Genomic DNA, 22999 nt, shown 5'->3' on the forward strand with positions numbered 1-22999 from the left:
AAAATAATTTTGCGAGTAAGATCGTAATTTCGTACGCATACATAACCAAATGTTCATGACACTTTGCAGATATGCATTTTTTTATAATAAGCCTTCCTTATACTACGAGTCAGTGTTTCAAAAATGATTGCTTCAATTTTAGATTAAACGATATTTCAACCACTTTGCGCGCTGCCAGTAGACACTAACACTTTTGCTATTTATTCATTATTTTTTTTTTTTTTTTTTTTCTGTCTTCTTTTCTTTTCTCTTTCTTTTTCATTTTTTTGTTAATGGAATACTGTCACTTACACTAACCAGGGATCTCTTGTTCGTCACTTGTTTATTCTTAATTTATTCCACTGTGTGTGGGTTGTGCCAAGGCCAAAGCTCTGGACGGCTCTTTTTCGCTTTTTCCGCAGCATAACTGAATCGCGTTTGGCATCGGAGTAGAACATCGTAAAGCTTCCTTAAGTAGACGGCGCTGCTCGCAGATCCTAATAGGAATTCTTGATTCCAGAGAGGAAATTTTTGTTCACAATTTGTGTTTACGCTACCGCTGTTAAATTTCCGGTAACAGGTCACCTGTCAAGTAAGTGATGTTACTTGTTATCTCCTAACTACTTGATTGTCATATTACCATACTGTAACAAAGTTATCTCGTAACTACTTGATTGTCATATTACCATACTGTAACAAAATTACATTCATGTTTCCCTTGAGTAAACATGAGGTTGAAGAAATTTTCCTATGTGAATTTTTATTTTACTAGTTTGCAAAAATGAATATTTCTGATATTCACATGTTTGTTAATTCGCGAATGTCATCCTGAAGTATTATTTAACGTACTTAGGTTTTCATTTTACACATCCTGTCGTCGTTTCCTGAAAAAACGGAAACGCCCTATTCAAATCCGTTCAAAGAAAGATTCTCTTGTAAACTGCTAGCACATTTAGCAACAAAGCCTCCTTAAGTTTTTTTGTTTGTTTGATGTCGCATTTTTTATGACTTACACAGAATGTTTCTTTTTATGTCGTGTTCTTATTGATTTATATGTAAGGTTTCAGACATCCAGGATTGTCCTGAACAGTCTTGTATTCCTAAGTATATCTGGGGCTATATCCTGTATCGGAAAATGTCTTTAGGAGACTAATTATTAAAAAAAAATTATTGAAATTATTAATTTGTAGTAGAGTGAAGAAAAAAGCGCAAAACTTCAACATTGTTTTTCTTTCTTTCTTTTTTACGCACGAACTTGTCTTATAATAAAACTAGATAATCTTTGAGATCTTAGTAAATAATTTCATAAAATTACCTTCAGATCATCCACGTTTTTATACTAGATTTATGAAGAACACAACCTTCTTTAGAATACTTTTAGTATTTTTCTTGATTACTAACTTTTATTACTTCCTTTTACGAAGCAAAAGAAGCATTGTAATCACGAAAAATTCCGGGTATCATATTTCAACGAAAACATAAATTCTGACCGCTATCGAATGCAATTTAACGAAGTTTTTGCGTCACATCTGTACGTAAGGACAGAATAAAGGACTTTTTTTTTTTTTTTTTCCCCTTCCCAGACGTATTATAAAATTGATTTAAAATGGATTCAGAAGAGATTTTTTTTCGTGATGTCTGTACGTATGTATGTAAGCATGTATGTATATCATATAACTCAAAAAACGATTAGCCTTGAACGTTGATTAGAACAGTGAATCAAGTCAGTTTCTACACTAACTTCAGCGTATTTTTGCTCAGGCGGATCAAACGTCATATTATTTCAGTTTTGTGTACCAAAAAATCTGTTTTTCTTGCCCGCCGGCTGAATTGCTTGTTTTTGCGTAGAAACTAATTTTAATTGTTAAATTTGGTTTTTTAACTGTATTTGGTGTTTTATGTTTTTATATTTTTCAATTTTTAATGAATATATTTTGAGCTTTTTATGCATTTTTGCTTTACTGCAAAGTGAGAACTGGGTTTAATCCTAGTTTACGGTGCACACGGGATTTGGCTACTTTTGGCGCGACATATACGGTAATTTTGGTGTTGGCGATAATTTTAAAAATCGCGCCAAGGTTGCACCGTATACTAGCACGTTACCGAGAACTGAATTAATTGAATGAGAAATCTACCTCTAATGAAATTCGAGGAAATAAATTTAAAAGAAATGCAGTAAAAAAAAAGGTGTAATTTAATATTCCGTGCAAGGAAATCATGTGGTGTCCGCATCAGATATTGTTTTTATATCAACTCTTTATTTATTGCATTAATTAAAAAGAGTTCAGGCTTTTAAACTGAAATTTATTTCTTCTGAAATACCTTGGGTTAGCTTTTCTAAAGTATGGTTACCTTAATTATACCCTTAATTATCTGGTAAAGCACTTGTAATGGATTCTGGTAATGCATTCGGTTCAGGCGCGATGCGATGCCGACGCTCTCTTGTGTACCCGCGATGATCCGTAACTGAACGAAAGCAATTTAACAAAGTGATATCAAACCTAACTGCCTGTGGGGAGAATGCACGATTTGAAACTATGGCCGCGGAATTTTTTTTTCTCTTTCTGACAAAATTAGAGTGAATATATATGTGTGTGTATGTGTACAAAATAAAATATATATAATACTAAAAAACAACAACAAAACAAAAAAAAAAAAAAAAAAAAAAAACTTGAATTTGAAATGTCCTTTAAATCACTATTTTAATTTGGGTATTTCACCTTTGTTTATATATGCGAAGTCAGACAAGTAGTTCAGTGGCTTCTAACTTGGTAGCGGGAATTGATGAACCACTCTGACTATATTTTAACAAAAACACAGAACTTCTAACCCTTTGCACTCGAGAGAAGACTCTCGATCACGACTCGGTTTGACGAGATAATTTGAGCTGTAACAATGTTTATCTAGGTTTGATTTGGGTAATATCGCTTCATGACTGTATTCAACAGTACATGCATTATCAAACAAGGTAAAAGTATAGTTTAGGGTACCCCTTGGCGAAACTTGGCGATTTTTCGCGGTACATGGATACAGATTTTGTGCAATTCTTTGACTTGTTATTTTGACGCTACACAAAGCCAAAATAACAAGACAAACAATTGCACAAACTGGGTATCCATGTACACATCGACTTATTTTCACTTTAAAAAAACCCCCGAATTGCACAAAAATCGCATTGCGCACTCTTTTGACTTTATCCATGTACACGTCGACCTATTTTCACTTCAAATAAAATCCCAGAATTGCACAAACTTGCGTTGCGCACTCCCTTTACTTTGTCCATGTACACATCGATATATTTTCACTTAAAAAGTCAAAGGAGCACCAAAATCTACAATATAGGCAAACAAAAAATACATAATCTCAGTAAAATACATTTTAAACCAAATAATAAGATAACATAAAAAAGGAAAAACATGTTATACATTTAAGCACTATCAAAAGCAAATATTCACTTACCATGATTTTCGAGTTCGCTTCGTACACCCAGAGCCAAAATCAAAATCAAAATATCATTCATACTCAAATGACGTCTAATCTTTGGAATATGGTAACAGGTAGTTTGGCGACATTTTGGTAGGCCTATGTAAAGTAAATCCGAAATTTTTATTGCGTTTATGTGTAATCGAAAAGAATTGCTTGAATGCTGTATGAGTGTAGGATTAATTGCGGATAAGTATGAATGTCCAACATGTGGGAATGAAATGAGATTGTGTGAAAGGAAGGATATTACAAATAAGTTTGAATGGCGGTGCAAGAAATCTGGTGAAAATGGACATTTTGTGAAACGGAGTGTAAGGAAGGGTACTTGGTTTGCTGAAAGTCGTTTGAGTATGGGGGAAATTTTATTAATTTCTTATTAGTGGGTGAATAGACTGCCAGTTGACTACTGGGTTATTTAATCTATAAGAAAAGTTTATCCGGGGAATGAAATGAGATTGTGTGAAAGGAAGGATATTACAAATAAGTTTGAATGGCGGTGCAAGAAATCTGGTGAAAATGGACATTTTGTGAAACGGAGTGTAAGGAAGGGTACTTGGTTTGCTGAAAGTCGTTTGAGTATGGGGGAAATTTTATTAATTTCTTATTAGTGGGTGAATAGACTGCCAGTTGACTACTGAGTTATTTAATCTATAAGAAAAGTTTATCCGCCATGCACTCAAGATTGTGAAGAAGATTAGGTAAGTTAGTATTTTTAATCATTTGAGGATATTATTTTTATGCATGTAAGGAATAAATAAATTAATATGGTATTATTGGGAAATTGTTATTAGCAATGAATTAGTTTAAAGTAATTAGGATTGTAAGCTAATTTTTATTAATTTAATGTATGTGCGGTTGATCTTTACATTATGGTAACTTGGCGTTTTTTTGGCGAAAATTTGGCGACCAACTCTCTTACAACAACCCTCTATTTTTTTTTCCCGCCGCCATTTTGTCTTCACGAAGTAAAGACATGTTTCTTTTCTTTTTATCTACTGAACACTTCTTCCAACAATCTACTAGCCGAATTACACTTATGCTAGAAATTTTATCTAACAAAACTGCTTAATCATGACAAATATTCGCTGCAAAATTGGGAAAAAGTGCACAATACCATACTCCTTACGCGTTTTTCAAAATAACACATACACATAAACCATGTACACGCCGACTTATTTTTACTTAAAAAAACATCCCAGAATTACACAAAAATGGCATTGCGCACACTCTTCATTATATCCATGTACACTGCTTTTTTCTCATAAAATAGAAAAATTTCACGAAAATACATGACAATTTTCTAAATCTTTAAACCCGGTAAAAAGAATATATATGAAATTACCTGAATGCGACAAAGTTTATACCCTTTCCAAATATGAACATTTCCACATATAAAATAAATAAAATATCCAAAAACTTTTACCTCTAAATCATCTATTACATTATACACGTCACCAACGAATTCATACCGCAAGCATTACAAATACTTAGTATTAAATATTTAAATTATTTCCATGCACGTTTACTTCAACTTAAACGTATACCAAATTCCTACAAACATAAAATTCACAAAATAATTTTCATTTAATTAAAATATCACTAAACCATGTACACGCCGACTTATTTTTACTTAAAAAAACATCCCAGAATTGCACAAAAATGGCATTGCGCACACTCTTCACTATATCCATGTACACTGCTTTTTTTCTCATAAATTAGAAAAATTTCACGAAAATACATGACAATTTTCTCAATCTTTAAACCCGGTAAAAAGAACATATATGAAATTACCTGATCGCGAAAGAGTAATGAACATTTCCACATATAAAATAAATAAAATATCCAAAAACTTTTACCTCTAAATCATCTATTACATTATACACGTCACCAACGAATTCATACCGCAAGCATTACAAATACTTAGTATCAAATATTTAAATTATTTCCATGCACGTTTACTTCAACTAAAACGTATACCAAATTCCTACAAACATAAAATTCACAAAATAACTATCATTTAATTAAAATATAATTAAATTCAAAAACACTACTTAAAATATAAATGAGCACATACATTAAATTAATACATACATAAATACCCATTTCGAATTCACTTTAGTTACGGCCATGGGATCCAAAAATTCACGAACACTGTTTCACACAACACAGAATAAAGCCAAATACAAAATTTCCAGATTTTTTTCCCGATTTCCCCCCTTTTCCGATTAAAGAACCGTAATTCGTCCATTAATATCACATGACATATCCCATGATCTCTCATTTCCCTCACACAAAATAATGCGTAATCGGAACTGAGTACTGCTCACATTATTACCAAAGTGCCAGGTAGTAACCTTTATCGCCTCCAAAATGTCGCCAAACTACCAGTTACCATATTGTAAAGATCAACCGTATGGGCTTGTGTATATTTTAAGTAGTGTTTTTTAATTTAACGATCGTGATTTTGTGAGTTATATGTTTGTAGTATTTTGGAATACGTTTGAGTAGAAGTAAATGTGCATGGAAAGAACTTAAATATTTGACACTTATATTAAATATTTAAATATTTGGAACCATTTTTAATGTTTGCGTTATAAATTTGCAGGTGACATTTATAATGGATAATTTAGAGGGAAAAGTGTTTGGATATTTTATTTATTTTATACGTGCAAATGTTCATCCTTGGTAAGGGCATATACTTTTTTTGCGATCAGGTAATTTCATATATGTCCTTTTTACCGAATTTAAAGATTCACAAAATTTTCCTGCATTTTCGTCAAATTTTTCTAATTTATGAGAAAAAAGCAGTGTACATGGATATAGTGAAGAGTGTGCGCAATGCCATTTTTGTGCAATTCTGGGATGTTTTTTTAAGTAAAAATAAGTCGACGTGTACATGGTTTAATTATATTTTAATTAAATGATAGTTATTTTGTGAATTATATGTTTGTAGCAATTTGGAATACGTTTCAGTAGACGTAAACGTGCATGGAAATAATTTAAATATTTGACACTAAGTATTTGCAACCATTTTTAATGTTTGCGTTATAAATTCGTTGATGACGTTTTATAATAGATAATTTAGCGGAAAAAGTTTTTGGATATTTTATTTATACGTGGAAATGTTCATCCTTGCGAAGGTTATATATCTTTTCGCGATCAGGTTAATTTCATATATGTGGTTTTTACCGAGTTTAAAGATTCACAAAATTTTCCTGCATTTTCGTGCAAATTTTTCTAATTTATGAGAAAATAGCAGTGTATATGGATAAAGTGAAGAGTGTCCGCAATGCCATTTTTGTGCAATTCTGGGATGTTTTTTTAAGTAAAAATAAGTCGACGTGTACATGGTTACTGTGTATGTGCGATTCTGAAAAACGCGGAAAGGAGTTTGCGATTCTGCACTTTTTCCCAATTTTGCTGTTAATATTTGTCATGATTAAGCAGTTTTGTTCCATAAAATTTCTATGCGATTCTGAAAAACGCGGAAAGGAGTTTGCGATTCTGCACTTTTTCCCAATTTTGCTGTTAATATTTGTCATGATTAAGCAGTTTTGTTCCATAAAATTTCTATGCGATTCTGAAAAACGCGGAAAGGAGTTTGCGATTCTGCACTTTTTCCCAATTTTGCTGTTAATATTTGTCATGATTAAGCAGTTTTGTTCCGTAAAATTTCTGTGCGATTCTGAAAAACGCGGAAAGGAGTTTGCGATTCTGCACTTTTTCCCAATTTTGCTGTTAATATTTGTCATGATTAAGCAGTTTTGTTCCATAAAATTTCTATGCGATTCTGAAAAACGCGGAAAGGAGTTTGCGATTCTGCACTTTTTCCCAATTTTGCTGTTAATATTTGTCATGATTAAGCAGTTTTGTTCCATAAAATTTCTATGCGATTCTGAAAAACGCGGAAAGGAGTTTGCGATTCTGCACTTTTTCCCAATTTTGCTGTTAATATTTGTCATGATTAAGCAGTTTTGTTCCGTAAAATTTCTGTGCGATTCTGAAAAACGCGGAAAGGAGTTTGCGATTCTGCACTTTTTCCCAATTTTGCTGTTAATATTTGTCATGATTAAGCAGTTTTGTTCCATAAAATTTCTAGCATAAGTGTAATTCGGCTAGCAGATTGTTGGAAAAAGTGTTCAGTAAATAAAAAGAAAAGAAACATGTCTTTACTTCGTGAAGACAAAATGGCGCCGAAAAAAAAAAAAAAAAAAAAGTAGAAGGTTGCTGTAGCAGAGTTGATCGCCAAATTTTCGCCAACAAATCGCCAAGTTACCATAATCCAAAGATCAACCGAAATGACTTTTTTCAAACCAGGTACTCTTTCTGATCGAACGCTTCACATAGTGACCATCTGAACCTTTCTTCCTACAAACCCATTGAAATCCATCTAAACGGTTTTAACACACACCACAAAAACGCCTACAAAACATCCCATGGTTCAAAATTTCATATAATCATGCACCCGATTACGTCACAATAGGGTTTCCATAACATTCAACTATTCAGGCTACCATAAATGAAACAACTTGGCGATAAATCAAACAACAACTTCGCCATAATACAAGGGGTACCTTAAAGTCTACTCTACCCTCAAATAACTTCCAATCTTTAATATTAAATGCGTGTTTAGATATAGTGTTATAAATGTTTCTTCGATGTTAGTTCGAAATCGAAAGTTATGGTAAAAGGAATATTATTTTTCAAAGTTACGGAGCTCAGTAAACATAGAATACCATGATGAGTTAAGATTGACAAGTAGAAGTAAGAGGTATAAGAAGGCGAAAAATCAGGATGATAATTAATGAATGTGAAAAGGGACAGTGATTCCGCAGAAGGGACAGAAAATTCAAAATTGATAACGTGCACAGAATCCGAAGAAATGCGGAAAAGAATACCGTTTGTATCTGGCGATAGAGCCACAGGTATCTTCAAGATGTAAAAGAACTATTAGGTTTATTTAAATTGTGTATGAAACCATTGTAAGATAGGTATAAGAAATCGCCAAATATGCGGTTTGTTTCATGTGATTACGGCAAAGGCTCAAGGATTATCGGCCTTAAAGGCAGGGATGCCTTCGTGGGGGAAGTTGTAAGGGAAACTGGCTCTTGTCTCGAATTGTTGGTTCGCCCGAGCGCAAAAGACCTCGAGTTCAAAGATTTGAGCGAATTCGACGGAACCCAAAACAGCAAATTAGAAATGCGCATGGCTGCCTCAAAAACTATAACAGTCGTCTCAGGAAACACTTATGCATCGAGAAGAAAGCGAGATACATGCTTCAGGTGAACGGCTAAGAAGGGCGCCAAACTAGCTGCGAAATTTCAGAAATACATTTTTTAATAATTTCGTGCTCCGCTCTTCTTAGGCACTACACCGAAAGGGAAGGATACCCTGTGGAGGTCTTTTTAATAGAAACTGGCTCATAACCACGTTAGACATGGGGAGAAAACCACGAAAACGCCCAGGCAGCCAGCCCGTTCGCCGGGACTCGAACCCCGGGCCGAACTACCAGTATTTAGCGGCTTTTTACGGCTCGACCGCTGGTGGGACATCAGAAATGCGTTTAAAAATAAATTATTATCGATAGTTTTCAATTTTGATACCTTTCGAGGAGCACCGCCTTGAAGTATCACATTTGAAGCAGTAAACAGAACGCTTACATTCTTGAGTACTTGTGCATGCGCGTGCTTCTCCTTAATTAATTAATCAAGTTTTGGATTTAGTTTCGTTAACTGTAAACGATTGAATACTTAAACATGAAAGGTCATAATCCTGGATTTTGTATAATTTTCAGCCGTTATTATAACTTTACAAAGCTCAAATTTATCTAAAACATCAAATAATAAATCACTTGCAATGCACTGAAACTAATAACCTCTTTAAGCAGCTCATTTTAAAATTTTATGTATGTCTGCTGGGAACTTAATAATGCAAGAAAAAGGAGAGGTAAATAAAGTATTGCAATCAAAAAATTCTGCAAATACAAAAAAAATGCACACTTAATGCGATTAACCTAACATTGAATTCCGGTGAAGGGATTAGAATGCTTTCGCAGTTTCTCCCATCTGTAAATATTAGACAGTTTCCTCTAGACGCAGTCCCTCTTCTTGAACAAATCGCCCTCGTAAGCACTGCATACGGAATTATACTATCAGACATAATAAATGGAACATCTCATTCTTGACCAAAATGAGAGAACATAATATTGAGAAATGACCAAATTTAGCTTTAAAGATAAATATGTCAACAGAATGTACAGAGAAGTGTAAAACGAAGGTTTATAAGTTTGATTGACAAGAATCAACTGATCAGAAACTAAAGATAATCCTACTATAATTAAACTTAGGAAATAATATAATCAATATTATTTAGTAAATAAATTATTATTAACTTTGCAGCAATTGCGCAAGTAGTAGTGACTTGTTTTCGCACTAAATGAATTTAAGATCATACAACATTATATATATATATATACAGGGCTATATTTGGCGGCAACAATTTAAAAAAAGGATTCGCCGTTTATAGTGAAACGCCACAAAATTCCTAATAGCCCTCCTGGGCTACCGCCCCTTTGGGCTAAAAAATTATGCAAAATCTTCTCTTGGCCCCCCCCCAAAAAAAACCCTTTCAAATGTCACTAGTTTCTATATAGATTTATAAATTAAATATGAAGTAGATTTTGAAAAAAAGTTACTCCCGATTTTAGTTCATCAAAGGCAAGAAAAATTAAATTACCCAAAAAATCCAATATTAACACTTTTCGCATGGCACACGAGCAACTCGAGACGTTTCGCCGCCTTTTTGACGCATTTTTTACCAGTAACTTAAATCACTACACACACAAATTAACGTATAAATTTTTTATATTTAAACATTTGATATATCTTTACACCTTTATAAACATAATTTCTTAAATATTAGTCTCTGTAATTTTTCTGTGTTTGTATTTCATGTAACCATTTCCAAGATGCATGCCCGGTTTTTCCGGGCAAATAATATGCCTTTTTCTGGCTTCATTTCTCTGAGAACAAACTTTGTGATAGATAAGAAAATCTTATCTCCACTTAAAGGGGTATCATTTTACACTTCATAAGATTATACAGAAAGAGTGTAGGAACCCCCTTCGAAGAAACTAAACGTAAACAGTTATTCCAGCGCATGAAACCAAGTGGTGAGCGAGAGTAACCTCTGAAGTTGCGGCATCAAATCACATGGTGAGTGAGAGTCACCTCTCGAGTGCAAAGGATTAATGTAATAATTTTATCTTAATTGCAGTACTATTTAAATTAGTAGTTCAGTATTATTTTCTGTTTATTAAAAAGTGCATTTTACCGTTTTTCTTTAAAAAATTAAAAATTACTTTATGTACTAACTTTCTGAATGCATGAAGTTATGTTTTAAAGTATTAGAGCAGCCCAGCCTGTATTGTGGTTAGCGTCGCTGACTGTCGTGACGAAGGGTTCTAATCTCGGAGAAGGTATGAATGTTTGTAAATGTATAGTGTCGGTGCGGCATGGCGGCACTCTAAATATGCGGCGAGCCGAAAGTCCTCTCGTGTGGTGGTTTGGTGGAAGGAAAGAGGGTTGGGAAACCCTCGGACCCCTTCCCTCCCCCGGGGTGCTTTCCATCAAAATTGGAGGCGGAACTGAGCTAAATCGCACTGTCACCTGTAAGGTGTTCAAAGCTGTTGCCAACGACAGACGTATCTTGCGCTGCTTGCCACGAGGAATTTCGTGGGCTTGGGCTGACTACATCGTACAAGTCTCAGCATAAGCAAGAACAACAACAAAAGTATTAGATTGAATATGTACCCATACAGATACATTTAATTTGAGTATACATAAGGGTGCGTTTTTACGTTTTTGCTCAGGTTTAAAAATACTTACACTCGGCTTTCTCACTATGTGTGCGTATTAGCCAAAACTCCAGTCTATTCATTTTCTTTTAATAAAAGTCTCACAAGTAAGGTCAGTCTAATCTTTGTCCCTAAAACTATAAGTAAGGTCAATGATGAGGAATTCATTTTACAGAAATGCGTAATTGAAATCTGTTCACGAGCCGCGTAAAATTGCTCGGAGACCATTAACTTAACACATCAAATCAGAAGAGAAATATGCCAAAATGTAACTTAAAATTAGTAAAGAAGAAAAACCTTGCATTTCGCGTAGATGAGACAAAAAAAAACGTGAATAGATTTCGTGGGCAAACTGGTCCCTCTTCATCAGGAGCAAAGAAATTTGCAAGGCTATAAAGCAGCGGGCGCAACAGTCCTATCTGTCGGCGAAATTATTAAAGAAATTGAAAGATTAAGTTAATAGAATTTTTAAAGCGTTAGGAAGGAACGAATTTTACTTAAAGTCGTTAACTAAACAAGCTAAACCTTTGAGAATGTTGAAAGCTCCAAGAAGCTCTAAATACGGCAACAAAAGAACCTTTTTGAATAATTTTTGCAAAAAAAAAAAAGTCAAAATTATGATTAAATTCCCAACTATGATTAGCTATCGAAGACTTGCTAATTTCGTCTTTTCGGAAATAAGATTCATGTTCCTTGATACGAAACTTCAACGCTGTTTTAGTTTGGCTGATATATCTCAAACCACATTGACACGATAAGCCAAAAACTCCCAAGAAGTAAAGTCAGAAATGGAATCAAATTGCATTTCGTCTTACGCAGATTAAAAACTTTGGTTCGTAAAAGAAAATAACCTATTACATAGAATGTACACCTGCTCCAGAATTTGCTAAATAGTGGCTTACTTTCTTCTCTTATGCTACCTTAGTGTTATCAGTGACATAAGCCTCAATAATGTGTTAAAATGATAATAGCTGCCATCGTTTTCAGTTCCGATGGCTGAACAGAGCTGGCTGCAGGATGAGAAGAGGAGAAACTGTTAGTAAAGAAGATACAGTGGAAAGAATCTTATTGGAAAAAGAGTAGTAGATCTTTTCTACTCAGACAACATGCGCTACCAGCTGCGAAACTTGGTGTGAATTGCTGGGTAAGATGCGCTGAGTAATTTTCTGTAGATATATGCATCAAGGTTGCTTACTGGCTATCATTAAATTAAATTTGTTATTCCTATCTCTTATAAGAGAGTCTTTTTTTTTCCAAAGGAAGTATTATCATTAAAAATTTTAAAAGTGTGCTAATCTATTTCGTACTTAATTATTGAAATATCTAATCCAGGGGTTCTTAACCGGTGGTACGCAAGAGAAAAATAGGTGGTACGCAAAGAAGCAAAGTATTTTTAGCTATTAAATTCAAAAATTAAAACCCCAACATCCTGGTTGAGTTTTTTCTCTAACACTCGTAAATGTTTTGCAATCTGAGCTTTGTTCAAGATATATTCCTTGAAATAAGTGCATTGCCGTAAGCAATGACGAAGCTCGAGCTTTAACAGGAAAACATTCCGAAGTGATTTCTTAAATAAAAATGTTGCACCTGAAACTAAATTTACTACTGCTCCCATACATCGTGAAGTTTTAGTAGCCGAAAATTGTTAATATTATTAAAAGCGAGCTTTAAATTCAAGAATATTTACGATTCTATGCCAAGAGATGGGCATTGAACGTGAAACCCTTTTGTTATATTCCGAAGTAAGGTGGGTTATATAGAGGCAAAGTTTTAAACCGTCTTTTTGAACTTCGATCAGAAATTCGAATTTTCCTCTGTGATTCAAAATTTGAATTGCAAAAATGTTTATTTAGTAACTTATGGGTGGCGCATTTAGCAAATTTAGCTGATATTTTTGGAAAGTTAAATGAATTAAATTTAGGATTACAAGAACAAAATGTTAACTTGTTTACCGTTAGAGATAAAATAAAGGCAATCATAAAAGAAAACTCGAGCTAATAATCAAAGAATTGGATCATAATGTTTTAAGCTTTTTGCCACTTTTAAAAAGTTTTCTAACGGAAAATAATTAGAAAATAAAAGACGAATTAGCATCCGACATTAAAAATCATTGTTTTTCATTCATAAAAAATTTCAATATGTAATTTCCCGAGGATTATGAAAAAGAAAATTTAATTAGAAAACCATTTTGTTGAAATATACCTGAAATTTTATCTCGCGAAGAAAAAGAACAATTGATAGAAATATCGAACTCTAACTGAAAGATTGAAAAATAACACTTAATCTATTGTTATTTAGTTAAATTTCGGCTTAACCAAGAAAAAAAGAATTGGAAGCATTTCAAATAAAGCTATTAAATTTTTATTACCTTTTTGCACAACCTATACGTATGAACAAAGATTTTCTTCCATGTTAAATTTAAAAACTAAATGCAGAACAAAATTAAATCTGTATTCCAATTCACTCTTAAAACTAAATGAAATAAGTCTTGACATAAAGAAATTGGTTTCTCTTAAACAGGCCCAAATTTCGCACTAAATTTTAGAAATGAAGTGTTGTACTTAAATTTGTATAATTAAAATGGTAACCAATTTTAAACGTAATATTTTTATGTGTGCATATTTAATTTACCTTTATATATAGCCTTTAAGTTGTGCAAATGGCGAAATATTTTGTAGCCCAAAGGGGCTGTTAATTTTAAAACGACATTTTGCGTCGATTCACTTTTCAAACTGTTGCCAGCAAATATTATCGCCGCGTATTATGTGTATCGGAAAAAAGTTATGCCGTTTTTAAATATTTTGTGGTATTGCTGTTGAATTAAATTTTATGTGTTTTAAGTGCAAAGAACATGGTATTTAATAAATAAAGGTAACACGTCAAACGTTAACAAAACGCCTTTTTGGCTGTAATGTAAAATCTGGAAGCTTTCAGATATTTATTATTTATTCTTATAATTTTATATTTGCTTTCGAATTTAATCGTATTGCGGAAAACACTTTTTCTTTCTTTTTAGCCAGAGGGAGTTATCTCAGAAAGGGTATTAACTTCGTTTTCCCATTTTGCGCTGAAAACTTAAATATCCGTTTCATTTTTCAAATTGTTCTCACCCATTATTATCGCTCTGTGTTATATTTAAAAAAATTAAATAACGAAGAATCTGTGTAAAATGCATGTATGTTTCTCGCATTGTGATCAAAAAACGGTACCTAGAGCCATCGAATTTTGAATAACGTAATCCTCTACCGAATATGGATATCTGGAATCCCTAATTTGGAATTTGTTTTATTATTGATTTTCTTATTTTGTAACACTTTAACGAATTTTTTATTAACAAACTCAACGATTTCAAAGCGAGCCATGGCAACACTGTATGGGGGAAAAAAACTTTTTTTATCTCCAGGGCGTGAGACTGTGTATCGAAAATTCTAAACATATGCTCTTTTAAATATTATTTTGTGATATGGCTGTTGAATTGAATGTTATGGCTTAAGTGCGAAGAACATGATATTCAATGAATAAAGGTGACATACAAAATGTTAAAAAAAAGGCCCCTTGTGAGCGTGATATAAAATCTGAAAGCTTTTAGAATTGTTTTTTAAATATTTCTAGTCAGAAATTGAAAAATAATCGTTGTAAAATGTAGTAGTGGTGCTAAAGGTTTTCAGTTTTTTGTTTAAATGGTACACGCGTTAGTCAAAAGCCTGAGAACCGCTGATCTAACAGGAAACTACAGAATGAGCAGCTGTTCCGTCTGAATGACCTTCAGCTTTTTGTTCTCATTTAGCGGCTTTTATTTTTTAAAAAAAGTAATAGAATAATATTACATAAGTAAAAAACTATTAGCATTAAGATTATAAGCCACTTTTGTGACTGCTGTTTACGTTAATAACATTAATAGGTAAAAAAAAAAATATGAAGGAAAATTAGAATTGTACTGCTTTGAGAGATTATCGCTGTTTATATTAATAAGAGTCTGAGGTTTCTGGCGAAGGCATTCGCCAGAAAGCATATTCCTGAGAATAAGCATGGAGCATTGTTTATTGTATAGTCCCTTTCACGGGCACATAGCTAAAATACTATTTTCTGTGATAACGTACATTATAAACATAATGTTCTCAACCCTCTTAAACATTATTTGGTCATAGAAACTTTTTCGGATCAGGGGTCTTTTGTCTAGGGAGTGGCTAGAGCTTATAGCCACTGCTCACCTAAGGCATTTAGCTTATTCAACTTTTTATGAGAAATTAATATTTATGAAAATAACAATTTTAATAATAATTAAATTCAAAATGTTTGAGGAATAAAGTATTAATAGTAAAGTAATAATTATAAAACAATTGTACAATATCATTGTCGTATTTATTAAAAGATTTTTAAGAAAAAAGTTTGAAATATTAGTTAATCAAAATTTACAGCAGAAATTGTGGTATGGTATGTGGTATAAATATCATTAACTATTTAGTATGAAATTTTTCGAAACAAGTAGGACCACTTGATTGGAAGCAGAGTGGGACATTGCAGGACTTGTACAGCTATCGAGACCGACGAACTTCTTTTTCTGTACTACAATGAGCACATCTTCTGTACAAGCCCTTTCCGTTTTTACAGGAATATGTTTTGTATCTTCTGTGCGCTCATCTGTTGGAATGTAAGGCTTGTGCCTTTTTACGGGAACTGATTTTGAACCTAGACTCTGTTTTTCTTAGGACGGTTTCCCCCCCCCCACCCATTAGTTGCAGTCCTTCGGTCGCTTCTCCTCGGAAATCTTTCATGGTTTTAAATGCACTGTATTCATCCGTATGCATGTTGTAAATTATGAATGCATTTAAAACTGAAACCTCTATAAAGTGAAAAAAATTCTGTGCCACCATTTATAACTTTAGAAAAAGTATACTAAATTTCGTCTCTCTAAAAAAATGTGAACATTCTGGCCGAACAGAAAAACTGTACTGGAGTCAAATCAAGCCCAAAACCTCATACTATAAACAAAGTTTGTTTATATTTCGCACCCCTAATGAAGCGTAAAACTCTCAAACATAATTCTTTTCTCATGTAGAGGCAGTGCGACGTTTTCAAGATCATTGTTACTGCCCTAAAAGGGCGGTGGACAGATTCTGTATCCACATCCAAAAACCTAATAAAAATGAATTGTTTTTGCTTGTGAATTAGTTTAATTTATTTAAATGATAGAAAATATACATTAAAACTGTCAAAATGATTTGCATAAGTTAAAAATATTATTTAAAATAATAAAATTTCAATTTGAAGTACTTATGCAGTGAATGTACAACTTCAGCACTTCATCAGAGATCATAATTCGATAATGTAATGATTTTTGTATATTTCAGCTTCAATCCATGCAGGTGGCTAAAGAAGCTAGAGACACTGCGCACTTAGAGAAAAAATTATTTTTAAGTGGCTTGACTTTGTAGCCACTGCCTGCAAAAGGGATAGAGCCAAAATTATAGATCTTTGGTTATTTGACACTGAAACAAGTAGTGGTTTAATGTACCTGGTAAGCCACAAATGCAATTGTATGTTTTATATAGCCCAAAACGAAATAAGTAGGCCACGAAAGGTACTTCTTGTGAGCATAAGAATTTCCATTGTCACCTAAGATCTTTTTCTAAACGAGATTTTAAGTTTCGTGCTAGCTGATTAGCGATCTTATTGCCCACATTAGCACGTGTCCAATATAATTTTGGTTTTGTACTTGTTGGAAAGTGCGTTAACAGATATTGAATATCTATCTAATCTAACAGATATGTTTCTTTTGTTTAGAAAAGTTTTACCGCAGTCAAAATTGCAGGAAGGAGGAGCCATAGATCTTTCTGTAGAAATTATTTGGTTGCCTATGACGGAAAAGATTCAAAAGAATGTTCTCGTACAGTATGCATAAATGTATTTTATTTCTTAATGTAATCAAAATTTAAATAACTACATCTTTTTTAAAACTTAAAAATTTTTGTTCCGGAATAAACCTTCGAGTAATGAATTAGCTTTTATGTAGGGCAAACATCGTAGCTAAAAGTAATCATTATTAAACACTTCAAAAAACCAAATAAAATAAAAAAAAAAAAACTCTTTCCGTTTAAATGTAAGTGACCAAACTCTATATAAATTATAAAACTTAATAATAATTATTATTTTAATAAATTACAAATAAATAGTAAAAAAGTTTCATACATATTTTGATGTCAGTTTACATATGCTATGCATATTCACCATTCGATAAACAGTAAGGCATGTATCTCAGATTTAATCCGTCTGTTACTTATAAATACACTAAACGATTTATGCGCAATAAACGCAGTTCTTTTGCACTTTTGTAGTAATGTATTTCTGTTATTTAAATAAAAATACTTTTAATTCATATATACAGTGGCACCTCGATATACGTCATAATCCGTTTAATATCCTAGTAAATTTGTTTCCTCGAATTTCATTACACATATATAGTATCTCATTCAATTAATTCAGATTTCACTTCGCGGCAGGGCGAAAATACATAAAAACTCAGAACATCATCATTAAAAGCTATAAAATATAGAGAACCACATAAAACACCAAATACAATTAAAACAGTTAAAAGCAATTTGGTACTTTTTCGCCGGCGCAAATCCTGCCAAGCACACTTTATTTGCGACAACACACACTGTAGACATAAAAAGATATTAGAAATGTTAAGAAATTTTTATTTTGAAGACATAAAAATTTTAATATTATTTAAAATTTTGAAAAAAGACTATAAATAAAGGCAATAAATTTGTAAAAAGACATTAAGAATTTACTATCTTTCATGGTACAACATCCTGATTCGCCTTTTCGTATCACGTAAACCTAAGTGATCGCATCTCGCGTAAACTACGCTACAAAAATCTAATTTTCTCGTTAATTTATTGCAAGAATTATTTCAATTCGTACGAATAGCTTACTCAGAAATTATGTAAAAACGCAGTGCTTTACTTCGCTAGTCATTCTCATTAGAATTGATGAATTTAAACCTTGACTTTGCCTTTTCTATATTTTCGCCTTCTCGGGTGAGAGGTGTGATTTCACACAAATTGACTTAACTACCACGAATGGCCTTAGGACATAAAATTGAACTATATGGTAAAAATTGTATGTAATTGTATGCCAGCATTGAAAGAAACAATCAATCCGATAAGAAATCGCTCAACTAATTTTGAAAATGAGGCTTTAAAAAGTTACCAGCCAGGATATTCCGTTTGGCATCGGTTGGACGATTTTTGGCGACTTTATTGCTTGCGTCGGCAAAATGGAAAAGTACCAGCAATTTTTTACAATTAAAATTAAAGTTTCTGCGTAAAAATAAGAAATTCAGCCACAGGCAGGAAAGCAGATTTTTTTCTACACAAAGCTGAAAGTTTACTTTTGGTCCCACTCCGGAAAGAGACCCTGAAGGTCCAGAAACTGACTTAATTCACCATTCTACTAAGTTTTAAATGTAAATAAATGGCTGCTCCGTTAGGCCTAGGCGCACTTAAACAACTTTTAAATTATTAATTTAGAAAGTTTTAAAACTTTCAAATTGTTGATAATTTTACAACTATTGCGTGCAGATTACGTAAAGGCATTAAAAACTTAACCGGAACATAAGAACTGCACAATTCAATCACTTTTAAAGCAAAAATGCACAATTTACCGACATAAAAGAATAAAACGAAACTGAGCTTACCAAGTGGGGGTAACAGAATATATATATATACACAACTTTGTTGCGGCAAACGGAAAAGGGAGGAGCACAACTACATGTTATAGCAGTCCCATATACAAAATTTCAACGTTCTGAGGCTACTCGTTTTTAAGTTATGCGAGATGCATACATATGTACGTATGTACAGACGTCACGAAAAAACGTCTGTTCTGAAGCCATTTTAAATCCCCTTTTTAATCCGTTTTGGGAAAAAGAAACCTTTATTCTGTCCCTACATACAGATGTCACGCAAAGTCATCGTGCAGATGGATTCGAGAGCTTTCAAAATGAATATTTTCGTTGAAATATGGTACCCGAAATCTTTCGCGATTACAACACTTCCTTTACTTTGTACAAGGAAGTAAAAATGGTAGCGATCTCTATTAAGCCAAGAACAAATGTTGCGGCTCTTGCAGCTGAAAAATGCTTCTATTCAAGAACAAAACGTGTTTCGAAAGTGAGTTAGAGCTCAAGGTCAAGTTAGAAGGAAAACCCTTATATAATTAAGGTAACACTAATGTTCGCGTAATAAAAAGGTCTGGGGGAAAATTTTAAAATGTAATTTATTCAATAAAACAAATTTAATGTTTCCTATTCAGCATGGTAAGTGAAATGTTTAGCAAAATAAAATGCTAAGCCTCGACCAAACGAGCCTTTATCTCAAATTTAGATATTCTGAAAAATAAATTTGAAGCAGTGTGCTCGAAATATGAACATTATGAATGAATTTAATTTCGGTACAATTCGTTGAATTAGGAATATCCAAACTATCGGAGAATCCAATGAATATGTACCCAAAAAAATATGTGTTAGAGGTAGCCCGCTCTGATAATAGTGAGCAAAGGCTTGCCTAATTAGAAATATGTAGCTATAACTACTAAATTATGCGCTTATAATTATTAGCGTTGCGTTGTAATCACTAATAAATATTAAATTTTCTGTACATGATTTCATATTTCTTAGCGATTTATGTTTAATGCTCTTTATGTAGAAAATATAATATATTTTTCTACATAAAGAGCATTAAAACATTTGGATTAAGAAACATGCAGTAAAACATCTCCCTTCGCTAGCATTTGAACCACGCATCTTCCAATTTATTAAATATATTGTATACCACAAGACCTCTCACTTGGAAATGCAGTAATTCTTTTCAATTATTAAATTTGGTCCACCAACGGCCGAGCGGTGAATTCCCTGAACACTGGTAGTTCGGTCCGAGGTTCGAATCCCTCGAATGGAATGGCTGAATGGGCGCTTTTGTGGCTTTCCCCTTGTGTAACGTGTTAATACGAGACAGTTTTCCTTAGAAAATCCTTCACGAAGGCATTCCTCCCTTCCGTATAATACCTTAAGGCAGAAAACATAAATGATAATGATAACTGTTAAATCTGATAAAACTTCATTTTACCTTTTAATCCATAAGATATGTTTCAGAAAAAAAGATATATTTTTTAAAAAACAGATTTATCCTATTTTTGAATTCTAGCAATTGTGAAGTATGTATTCAAAATGTTCACCTGAAATTTTTGTTATTGTTATTTTAATATAAGAAAGATTTTATTCGCCATTATACTTATTTTCAAGATGACACATATATATATACGAAGAATATGAAGCAGTTTTCTTTAGCTACGCGCAACTTCTCAAGACCCCATTTAACTAAACGTTCTTCGTTTGCAAAATAAAAGATGATTCTAGGCATTCCATTTGTAAATATGTTGATACATTTTTTGCAAACTCAGAATATCAAATATACTAAAATGCAGCCGATATTCCTTGATACTCTGAAATCTGTTCAGTGTTCTGAAAAGAATGAGTTAATTCCGCATATTTTTAGTTTTATATATGTTCACAATAAAAATCTTACGTTAAAACCAACTATGATTCTAACAAGTTTCGAAAATCTTGAAAAGACAGAGGAGTTAATGGAGAACCCCCCCCGGCGGGACCGGTCAGAGGGTGTATCACCCCTCTTCTGCTACCAGAGACCTCCCGAGAGGACTTTCGGATCGCTGCTTATTTAGAGTGCCTCCATGCCACACAGATACTACACATTTACAAATATCCATGCCTTCTTCGGTATGCGAACCCGGGCACTTAGGTACAACAGTCAGAGTCGCTAACCTCTAATCCACTTGAACGGCTTGTACGAAGTAAAGGAAGTATTCTAATCGCAAAAAGTCTCCGGTATCATATTTCGACGGATAAGTTCAAATTCCCATTCTGACCATTCCTAAATCCATTTGGATGGTTTTTTCCTTCCTTGTACGAAGTAAAAAGGAAGTATTGTAATCGCGAAAAGTTTCAGGCAGCATATTTCAACGAAAATATCAAATTTGTCCGCTATCGAATGCAATTTAACCATGTTTTTGCGTGACATCTGTACGAAAGGACAGAATAAAATATTCTTTTTCTCCAAAAAAATTATAAAACTACTTTAAAATGAATTCTGAAAAATTTTCGTGGTGTCTGTACGAACGTATTTGTCATTAATTCAAAAACGAGCGGCCTCAGAACGTTGAAATTTTGTATATATGACTGCTAGAACATGTAGATACGCACTTCGTATTTTGGTTACAATCGGCCGCACCAAACGTATATAAATATATTTTTATATATATCCACTCTGTTACTCGGCTCAGTGATCTCAGTTTCTTTACTCTTATATGTTTGTAAATTGTACATTTTTTTATTTAAAAATGATTGAATTATGTTGTTCTTATCTTCCGGTTAAGGTTTTTATGCCTTTTATAAATCTGCAAGCAATATTTGTAGAATTATTAACAATTTAAAAGCTGTTTAAATGCGGTTTAAGCCTTGTATAGTAAACGGATAGTAAAATGGATTTAAAAGGGATCTTTTTCGTGACATCTCTACGTACGGACGTGCGTACGTATATATGTATCTCGCATAACTCAAACTGATTGGCCGTCGAACGTCGGAATTTTTTGTATGGGATTGCTATAACATGTAGTGGTGCACCTCTTTTTTTTTTTATTGCAGTCGGCTGCACCAAACGTATATACATTCGTACGGTACTGTCGTGTACCAAACGAACTGTAAATGGAAGGGGTTGGGTGTGTATATATATATATATGTAATAAATTCAGGAGCAGGAATAGAACGCTGGCGGTTGTATCCGTAATGAACAGGAAATTTGGCGGTGAATGCAGATTAAATCTTCAATTTTATTTTCAGCAACATGTAGCAGTTACGCACAAGTCGGCACATTAAATGTGCCTGTTCCAAAGGCCTTACATTTTTGATAACTTTGAAGCAAAAAGAAGAAGCAGACAGACTGCAGTCTAGCTAGACCGAAGCGTGGAAAGAAAGTGCGCAATGTTCAGGATGAAATCTTAAGTCAAACTGAGTGAGTTTTGATTCTCAAACCATTTCGATTGAATAGTCAATACTTCTGAAAAATTACCATTGGCTGGACTAGAAGAGAAACACGCTAATGTGACAATCAAAATCGTAAAAACAACCTTGTATTTAGCGTAAGTATAATGAAACACTCAATCGATTTCGAGGGCAGCTAAAGGTCCCTCCTCATCAGAAGAAAGAACTACCTAGAAAGAAGAAAATAAAGGAGAAGGGAGTCTCAGAAACACGTCGGAACACGTTCGACGGATAAGTTTAGCATTGCACGTGGTTATAACTGGATTTTTAATCAGAGTTGCACTGGCCGCCTACTTTACTACTTTTACTTAACTAATTTTTCTTGTCCTTTATGCTTGATCAGATAGCCTGGCTCAGTAAAAGTAGGCGGCCAGTGCAACTCTGATTAAAAATCCAGTTATAACCACGTGCAGTGCTGATAAGGACCACGTGTTTCTGAGACTCCTTCTCCTTTATTTTCTTCTTTCTAGGTAGTTCTTTCTTCTGATGAGGAGGGACCTTTAGCTGCCCTCGAAATCGATTGAGTGTTTCATTATACTTATGCTAAATACAAGGTTGTT

At 33.3% G+C, this 22999-nt stretch overlaps 1 protein-coding gene across 1 annotated transcript in view; it reads left to right on the forward strand.

The window, feature by feature from the left end:
- The first annotated feature begins 415 nt into the window (after window positions 1–415).
- Window positions 416–22999, forward strand: part of LOC118179554 (lipopolysaccharide-induced tumor necrosis factor-alpha factor homolog) — an 88538-nt gene continuing 65954 nt past the window's right edge. The window contains exon 1 of the mRNA XM_035348724.2: window positions 416–571. The gene's annotated coding sequence lies outside the window, so the exon portion shown is untranslated. The remainder of the gene's footprint in view (window positions 572–22999) is intronic.

This window comes from Stegodyphus dumicola, chromosome 1 (genome assembly GCF_044657685.1).
Source record: "Stegodyphus dumicola isolate Sdum_Otavi_A_Nest chromosome 1, ASM4465768v1".
In the NCBI taxonomy this organism is placed as follows: domain Eukaryota; kingdom Metazoa; phylum Arthropoda; class Arachnida; order Araneae; family Eresidae; genus Stegodyphus; species Stegodyphus dumicola.